The sequence below is a fragment of the Arachis hypogaea genome, chromosome 20, assembly GCF_003086295.3.
Source record: "Arachis hypogaea cultivar Tifrunner chromosome 20, arahy.Tifrunner.gnm2.J5K5, whole genome shotgun sequence".
NCBI lineage: Eukaryota > Viridiplantae > Streptophyta > Magnoliopsida > Fabales > Fabaceae > Arachis > Arachis hypogaea.
The window spans coordinates 91,037,119-91,046,735 of NC_092055.1; the positions used below are offsets into that span (position 1 = coordinate 91,037,119).

The window sequence follows — 9,617 nt, forward strand, 5'->3', positions numbered from 1 at the left end:
CTGGGGACACACCTACGGATAATTCCGTCTGCACATCTCTTAAAGAGATAGGGCTCATCCCACAAGTAGTACTTTGCATCAGTAATTAGTTTCTTTTTTTGTATTCTATTGTACTCCTTGGGTATGAACCTTGCAGCTTTATAGTTTGCAATATCGGCAAACCATGGTGCTTCCTGAATGGCAAATAGATGCTCATCAGGGAACGTCTCAGAGATCTCAAGGAAGGGGAGGGACGTCCCTTCCACTGGCTCTATCCGGGACAGATGATCAGCCACTTGGTTCTCTGTCCCTTTTCTGTCTCTTATTTCTATATCAAACTCTTGCAGAAGCAATACCCATCTGATGAGCCTGGGTTTTGAATCCTGCTTTGTGAGTAGATATTTAAGAGCAGCATGGTCAGTATACACAATCACTTTTGATCCTACTAAGTATGATCTAAACTTGTCAATGGCGTAAACCACTGCAAGTAGTTCTTTTTCTGTGGTTGTGTAATTTTTCTGGGCATCATTTAGAACGCGACTGGCATAATAAATGACATGCAGAAGCTTGTCATGCCTCTGTCCCAATACTGTACCAATGGCATGATCACTGGCATCACACATTAACTCAAATGGCAATGTCCAGTCTGGTGCAGAAATGACTGGTGCTGTGACCAGCTTAGCTTTCAGCGTTTCAAACGCCTGCAGGCATGCTGTGTCAAACACAAATGGCGTGTCAGCAGCTAGCAGATTGCTTAGAGGTTTTGCGATTTTTGAAAAATCCTTTATAAACCTCCTATAGAATCCTGCATGCCCCAGAAAGCTTCTGATTGCCTTAACATTGGCAGGTGGTGGTAATTTTTCAATTACCTCTATTTTTGCTTGATCCACCTCTATTCCCTTGTTTGAGATTTTATGCCCAAGAACAATTCCTTCAGTCACCATGAAGTGACACTTTTCCCAGTTTAAAACTAGGTTGGTTTCTTGGCATCTTTTCAGAACAAGTTTCAAGTGATCAAGACAGGAGCTGAATGAGTCTCCATATACTGAGAAGTCATCCATGAAGACTTCCAGAAATTTTTCCACCATATCAGAGAAAATAGAGAGCATGCATCTCTGGAAGGTTGCAGGTGCATTGCATAGCCCAAAGGGCATCCTTCTATAGGCAAACACTCCGGATGGACATGTGAATGCTGTTTTCTCTTGATCCTGGGGATCTACTGCAATCTGGTTATAGCCTGAGTAGCCATCCAAAAAGTAGTAATAATCATGACCTGCTAGTCTCTCTAGCATCTGGTCTATGAATGGTAAAGGAAAATGATCCTTTCTGGTGGCTGTATTGAGCCTTCTGTAGTCAATACACATGCGCCACCCTGTAACTGTTCTTGTAGGAATCAGTTCATTTTTTTCATTATGAATCACTGTCATGCCTCCCTTTTTTGGGACGACTTGAACAGGGCTCACCCAGGGGCTATCAGAAATGGGATAAATAATCCCAGCCTCTAGTAATTTGGTGACCTCTTTCTGCACCACTTCCTTCATGGCTGGATTTAGCCGCCTCTGTGGTTGAACCACTGGTTTGGCATTATCCTCCAGTAGGATTTTGTGCATGCATCTAGCTGGGCTTATGCCCTTAAGGTCACCTATGGACCACCCAAGAGCTGTCTTGTGTGTCCTTAGCACTTGAATAAGTGCTTCCTCTTCCTGTGAATTTAAAGCAGAGCTTATGATCACTGGAAAAGTGTCACCTTCTCCTAAAAATGCATATTTCATGGATGGTGGCAGTGGCTTGAGCTCTTGTTTAGGAGGTTTTTCCTCTTTCAGAAGAAAGTTCAGAGGCTCTTTCATGTCCCCTGAATCCTCCAAATCAGGCTGAACATCTTTAAAGATGTTTTCCAACTCTGATTCGAGACTCTCAGCCATGTTGATCTCTTCTACCAAAGAGTCAATAAGGTTAACTTTCATGCAGTCTGTTAATGTGTCTGGATGCTGTATGGCTTTGACAGCGTTCAACTTGAACTCGTCATCGTTGACTCTCAGGGTTATTTCCCCCTGCTGGACGTCAATGAGGGATCGTCCAGTTGCTAGGAAGGGTCTTCCTAGAATGAGAGTAGCACTCTTGTGCTCCTCCATTTCCAGCACAACAAAGTCAGTGGGAAAGGCGAATGGCCCAACTCTGACAATCATGTCCTCAATCACGCCTGATGGGTATTTAGTGGAACCATCAGCAAGTTGGAGACATATCCAGGTTGGTTTAACTTCTTCAGTTAAGCCAAGCTTCCTGATAGTGGATGCAGGTATTAGGTTGATGCTTGCCCCAAGATCGCATAAAGCTGTCTTGGTGCAATCACCTTCTAATATGCATGGTATCAGAAAACTCCCAGGGTCTTTAAGCTTTTCAGGAAAGCTTTTCAGAATGACTGCACTGCATTCTTCAGTGAGGAGAACTCTTTCTGTTTCTCTCCACTCCTTTTTATGACTCAAGATCTCTTTCATGAACTTGGCATAAGAAGGTAGTTGCTCAAGTGCCTCTGCAAAAGGAATCTTTATTTCAAGAGTCCTTAGATAATCTGTAAAGCGAGCAAATTGCTTATCCTGCTCCTCTTTCCGGAGTTTTTGAGGATAAGGTATCTTGGCTTTATATTCTTTAACCTTAGTGGTTAAAGAAGCCTTTTTAGAGGGGTTGTTATCAGCACTTGTGTGTGTCTGATCCCTCACTGGCAATTGCGTACCAGAGTTAGAAGCTGGAGTGACGTTAGACGCCAACTCACTGTCTGTTCCTGGCGCCTGAACGCCAGAAATGTGCCCCTGCTGGGCGTTCAACGCCAGATTCTTGCCCATTTCTGGCGTTGAACGCCAATCCTGCCTTGTTTCTGGCGCTGAATGCCAATTTTGGGCATGGTCTGGGCGTTCAGCGCCAGCCTTCCACCTATTTTCTGGCGTTTTAGTGCCAGAATTATTTTTCCCTGGGCTCTTACTGTCCTCAGGGGAATTTTTGGTGGGTTGCTCATTTCTTGAATTTTTAATGCCTTGAGATGGGGTATTTAATGTTTTCCCACTTCTTAATTGAACTGCTTGGCATTCTTCTGCTATTTGCTTTGATAGCTGCTGCTTTGTTTGCTTAAACTGTTCTTCCATATGTATATTAGCTATCCTTGTCTCCTGTAACCTGTCTTTGAATTCAGCTAGCTGCTTTGTTAGAAAATCTAATTGCTGATTGAATTCAGCAGCTTGTTTTACAGTACTGAATTCAGCAGTTACTGTTTTAACCTCTTCATTCATGGAAGGGTTGCTGCTTAGATACAGATGCTGATTCCTGGCAACTGTATCAATGAGCTCTTGAGCCTCTTCAATTGTCTTTCTCATATGGATAGATCCACCAGCTGAGTAATCTAAAGACATCTGAGCTCCTTCTGCAAGCCCATAGTAGAAGATGTCTAACTGAACCCACTCTGAAAACATTTCAGAGGGGCATTTTCGTAGCATCTCTCTGTATCTCTCCCAGGCATCATAAAGAGATTCATTATCTCCTTGCTTGAAGCCTTGGATGTCCAGCCTTAGCTGTGTCATCCTTTTTGGAGGGAAATATTGATTCAGGAATTTTTCTGTCAGCTGTTTCCATGTTCTTATGCTGGCCTTAGGTTGGTTATTTAACCATCTCTTGGCTTGATCTTTTACAGCAAATGGAAACAGTAATAGTCTGTAGACATCCTGATCTATTTCCTTATCATGTACTGTGTCAGCAATTTGTAAAAATTGTGCCAGAAACTCTGTAGGTTCTTCTTGTGGAAGACCGGAATACTGGCAATTTTGCTGCACCATGATAATGAGCTGAGGATTCAACTCAAAGCTACTAACTCCAATGGAGGGTATGCAGATGCTACTCCCATATGAAGCAGTAGAGGGGTTAGAATATGACCCCAAAGTCCTCCTGGACTGTCCATCTCCACTTATGTCCATGATGGATCTCTATGGATATAACTTGGACTGATTTATCTTTTTATTTATTTTATTTTATAAGAAGTAAATACTTAAATAAAATAAAATAACTAAAAAAAATTTGAAGTTTGAAATAAATTTTTTTTTTTTCGTAAAAAAAAATTTTAAATTAATTAGTTAAAAAAACGAAATTTTTGAAAAAGAGGGGAGATATTTTCGAAAATTTGAGAGAGAGAGTTAGTTAGGTAGTTTTGAAAAAGTTAAGAAACAAACAAAAAGTTGGTTAGTTAGTTGAAACAAATTTTGAAAAGATAGGAAGTTAGAAAAGATATTTTGAAAAGATATTTTTGAATTTAGTGAGGAAAGAGAAAAACAATAAGATAGTACAAGATTTAAAATTTTTAGATCTAATGCTCCTTGTTTTTGAAAAATTTGGAGGGAAAACACCAAGGAACACCAAACTTAAAAATTCTAAGATCAAGACACAAGGAAACTCAAGAACACTTTGAAGACTCACAAGAACACAAGAACATTAAGGAAGAACACCAAACTTGAAATTTTTAGAAAACCAAACCAAAATTTTCGAAAATCAAAGGGGAATCAACAAGAAAACACCAAACTTAAAGTTTGGCACAAGATTTAATAAAAAAAATATTTTTGAAAAAGAAGGTTTTGAAAAGAGTATAAAAGATTCTAACCCAATCAAATTAATGTTGTAGCTAAATGAGTTATGGGACCTTCAAAAATTTTAAGGAAGGTTATTTTTGAAAACACCAAACTTAAAGTTTGGCACAGTATTTAATAGAAAAATTATTTTTGAAAAAGGTTTTTTTTTAAAAAAATTATGATAGCCAATTATCATGAACATAAACACCACGTTCTAAATAACTGAGCTATAAATTTAAAGTGTTTTAACAAGGGATAAATAATAAAAGACTCTAAACCAAAAAGAGAAAATTTTTCCTAATCTAAGCAACAAAATAATCCGTCATTTGTTCAAACACGAACAATCCCCGGCAACGGCGCCAAAAACTTGGTAGCACAAATTGCGAATCACACTTTTCACAACTCGTACCACTAACCAGCAAGTGCACTGGGTCGTCCAAGTAATACCTTACGTGAGTAAGGGTCGAATCCCACAGAGATTGTTGGTTTGAAGCAATCTATGGTTATCTTATAAATCTTAGTCAGGAAGTCAATTATGTTTATCAGTTGAATTATGAATAACCAGTAGAGCATAAATTAAAAGTTACTTGTTGTGTAGTAATGGAGAATATGTTGGAGTTTTGGAGATGCTTTGTCTTTTGAATCTCTGCTTTCCTCTGTTTTCTGATTCACGCACGCACGTCCTCCTATGGCAAGCTGTGTGTTGGTGGATCACCGTTGTCAATGGCTACCTTCCATCCTTCCAGTGAAAACTACACTCACGCGTTCTGTCACAACACGGCTAATCACCGGTTGGTTCTCGATCCGGTTGGAATAGGATTTACTATCCTTTTGCATCTGTCACTAACGCCCAGCCTTCAGGAGTTTGAAGCTCGTCACAGTCATTCAATCCTTGAATCCTACTCGGAATGCCACAGACAAGGCTTAGACTTTCCGGATTCTCATGAATGCCGCCATCAGTTCTAGCTTATACCACGGAGATTCTGATTAAAGAATCTAAGAGACACTCATTCAATCGGATATAGAACGGAGGTGGTTGTCAGGCACACGTTCGTGGGTTGAGGAAGGTGATGAATGTCACAGATCATCACCTTCATCACAGTTAAGCGCGAATGAACATCTTAGATAGGAACAAGCGTGTTTGAATGGAAAACAGAAATACTTGCATTAATTCATTGAGACACAGCAGAGCTCCTCACCCCCAACAATGGGGTTTAGAGACTCATGCCGTCAGAGAATACAGAGTTTAGATCTGAAATGTCATGAGATACAAAATAAGTCCCTAAAAGTTGTTTAAATACTAAACCAGTAGCCTAGGATTACAAAATATGAGTGGACTATGATGGATGATGCAGAGATCCACTTCTGGGGCCCACTTGGTGTGTTGGGGCCCACTTGGTGTGTGCTGGGGCTGAGACTTTAAGCAATTCACGTGCAGAGGCCATTTGTGGAGTTGAACGCCAGTTTTTGTGCCAGTTTGGGCACTCAACTCCAGTTTTTGATCCTTTTCTGGCGCTGGACGCTAGATTTGGGCAGAAGGCTGGCGTTGAACGCCAGTTTACGTCGCAATTCTTGTGCAAAGTATGGACTATTATATATTTCTGGAAAGCCCTGGATGTCTACTTTCCAAGGCAATTGGAAGCACGCCATTTGGAGTTCTGTAGCTCCAGAAAATCCACTTTGAGTGCAGGAAGGTCAGAATCCAACAGCATCAGCAGTCCTTTTTCAGCCTGAATCAGATTTTTGCTCAGCTCCTTCAATTTCAGCCAGAAAAATACCTGAAATTACAGAAAAACACACAACTCATAGTAAAGTCCAGAAATATGAATTTTTCCTAAAAACTACTAGAAATAAACTAAAAACTAACTAAAACATACTCAAAACTATATGAAATTATCCCCAAAAAGCGTATAAAATATCCGCTCATCAATTTTCTAGTTTTATGATGTATTCTCCATCTTTGTTTTCATTTTCTAGAGCTCTGTTGGGTTAGGGAGCTCTGTTGTAATTTGATGGATCAATACTAATTTTCATTATTCTTCTTCTATCTTTTCTCTTGATTTTACTTGAAAGCTTTCGATCTTCATCCAATTGAGTAGTTATCTTGGAAGAGAAGCTATTCAAACTTGGATCTCTTTTGAACCTTGAAAGAGGAATGAAGAGATCAAGCTAGAAATGCTTTCTCATGCTGGACCAAATTGGGTTTGGATGGGTATGTGACTATAACCCTCTCAATACTTGATTTGGGAAATGCATGTGGTATAATCAGTGACCATACTTCATCTCTTCTCATGAGCAATTGACCAAGGAATTGGCTATTGATCAAGATTTGAGAGATTGAATTGCAAGAAATTGTAATTCAATCACTTAAGATTGCCAAGGAGATCAATGAGTGCATTGATTGAGGAAGAGATGAAAATGAACTTGATCCGGAGAATTGCAACATCTCCTAAGCCCAATGAACTCCCCATCTCTGATCTTACCCATTCTCTTTAATTTCTGCCATTTACTTTTATGAGCAAATCCCCCATTCCCATTTACAATTCTGCAATTTATTTTCAGTCATTTACTTCCAGTCCTTTAATCCTAGCATTTACTTTTCTGTTATTTACATTTCCGCCATTTTATTTTCTGCAACTCTCAACCAAAATTCTGGATTCGCTCAACTAGAACATTCTTCTAATTAAAGTTGCTTGGTCAATCAATCCCTGTGGGATTCGACCTCACTCTATTGTGAGTTTTTACTTGACGACAAATTCGGTACACTTGCCGAAGGGAGATTTGTTGTGAGACAAGTTTTCCGTGCATCAAGTTTATAGCACCGTTGCCGGGGATCGATTGTGCATCAACAATGATTAAATTGGAAGATCACTAGATTGAGCATTTTTATTTTGTGAATTTCTTTTTCTGTTTGAGTGATTACTTTTTGTTTGATATATTGCATCACCCACAACTAACAGTAATTCTGACACAAATACTTTCTGCACCTATCTTTTCTTGCTTGCACTTGATGGTTGTATGACAGGGAGAAAAAGCGGGGCTTCAACTTCCTTCGATTCTGAACCTGAGAGGACCTTCCTTAGATTAAGGAGGAAGGCAAGAGGAAAGAAAGTGGTTGGTGCTGAGGAAGAAGAGGAATTCTTTGAAACAAACATGGAAGACAATATGGAAAACCATCATGAAGAAGAAGATCACAACCATGGGGGAGGAGGTAGAGCAAATCATGCTGGGGAGGATAGAAGAGTTTTGGGCTCTTACATCAATCCAAACCGAGGTAATTGTGGAAGTAGCATCCAAAACCCAACAATCCATGCCAACAACTTTGAACTTAAACCACAGCTTATCACCCTTGTTCAGAACAACTGTTCGTTTGGAGGAAGTGTTCAAGAAGACCCCAATCAACATTTAACCACCTTCCTGAGAATATGTGACACAATAAAGTCTAATGGTGTTCATCCTGACGCCTATGGACTGCTCTTATTTCCATTCTCACTCAGGGACAAGGCAGCCAAATGGCTAGAATCTTTCCCAAGGGAAAGCTTGACAACTTGGGAAGACGTGGTGAACAAATTCTTAGCAAGATTTTACCCTCCTCAACGAATCAATAGGCTGAGAGCTGAGGTCCAAACTTTCAGGAAACAAGATGGTGAGACTCTATATGAAGCATGGGAGAGATTCAAGGACTTAACAAGGAGGTGTCCACCTGACATGTTTAACGAATGAGTGCAGCTGCACATTTTCTATGAAGGGCTCTCTTATGAGTCAAAGAAGGCCGTAGACCAATCATCTGAAGGATCTTTGAACAAGAAGAAGACCATTGAGGAAGCCATAGATGTTATTGAAACAGTAGCAGAGAACGACTACTTCTATGCTTCCGAAAGAGGGAACACAAGAGGAGTAATGGAGCTAAACAATGTAGATGCTCTGTTGGCCCAAAACAAGCTCATTACCCAGCAGCTGGCTGACCTCACCAAGAAGATGGAGATGAACCAAGTAGCAGCAATCTCCACTTCATCAACAATCCAAGAAGGAGTGAATGAAGAAGCAGAGGTGAGTCAGGAGTAAGCCAACTACATTGGGAATTCACCAAGGAAAAACTATGATCCATACTCCAAGACCTACAACCCTGGATGGAGAAACCATCCAAACTTTGGGTGGGGAAGTGAGCAAGATCAAAACCAAGACCAGAGACGTTACAACTCCAACAATAATGCAGCTCACCAGCAATTCACACAGAGGATGTCTCAACACCCCCACAACAACACTTCTTCATATGCTTATCAAAACCAAAATAGCACATCTGCTCCGAATCACCCATCAATTGATGACAAGCTCTCTAAGATTGAAGCCTTACTTGAAGGAATATGCCAAGAGATTCAAGAAAATAAGGTGTTCAAAGAAGAAGTGCGAGCCAATATTAAGAACCAGGGAGAGACCATTAGGAAGCTGGAATTCCAGGTGGGATATTTAGCTGAGAAGATTCCCAAACCTACCGATAGCTTCCCAAGTGACACGGAGAAAAACCCTAAGGGAGAAGCAAAGAAAGTAAGATGGGAAGATTGCAAAATGGTCACTACGAGTGATCAAGAGACTGAAGACAAGCAAGGTAAATTTTGCAAACAACCTGAAGACAAATCAACAAAGGAGGAGGATAGAGATCACCAAGAACCAGAAATCTCACAACAAGAGTTGCTGAAGCTCTATGCTCCCTTCCCTCAACTGCTCAATGGTGCTGTGGGAAAGAGAATATACTCAAGGTTCCTAGACTTGTTTGCATCGCTGCATGTAAACATACCATTCATCAAGGCAATTCAACAAATGCCTGCATTCATCAAGTATATGAAGGAACTTCTTCCCAGGAAAAGCTCACTCAAAGGAGGCCAGACTATAGTGATGAACAAGGAATGTAGTGCCCTTATTCAACCTGAGTTGCCTACAAAAAGAAGAGACCCAGGGAGTTTTCACATCCCTTGTGCCATAGGTGAAACTATGTTCGATAGAGCACTATGTGATTTGGGGGCCAGCATCAACTTA

At 40.4% G+C, this 9,617-nt stretch overlaps 1 non-coding gene across 1 annotated transcript; it reads right to left on the reverse strand.

The window, feature by feature from the left end:
- Positions 1 to 8,189: 8,189 nt before the first annotated feature.
- LOC112787089 (small nucleolar RNA R71) lies at positions 8,190 to 8,293 on the reverse strand. The gene has a single exon (XR_003194523.1). It is a non-coding gene; the product is annotated as a small nucleolar RNA R71 (small nucleolar RNA).
- Between the last annotated feature and the right edge of the window lie 1,324 nt (positions 8,294 to 9,617).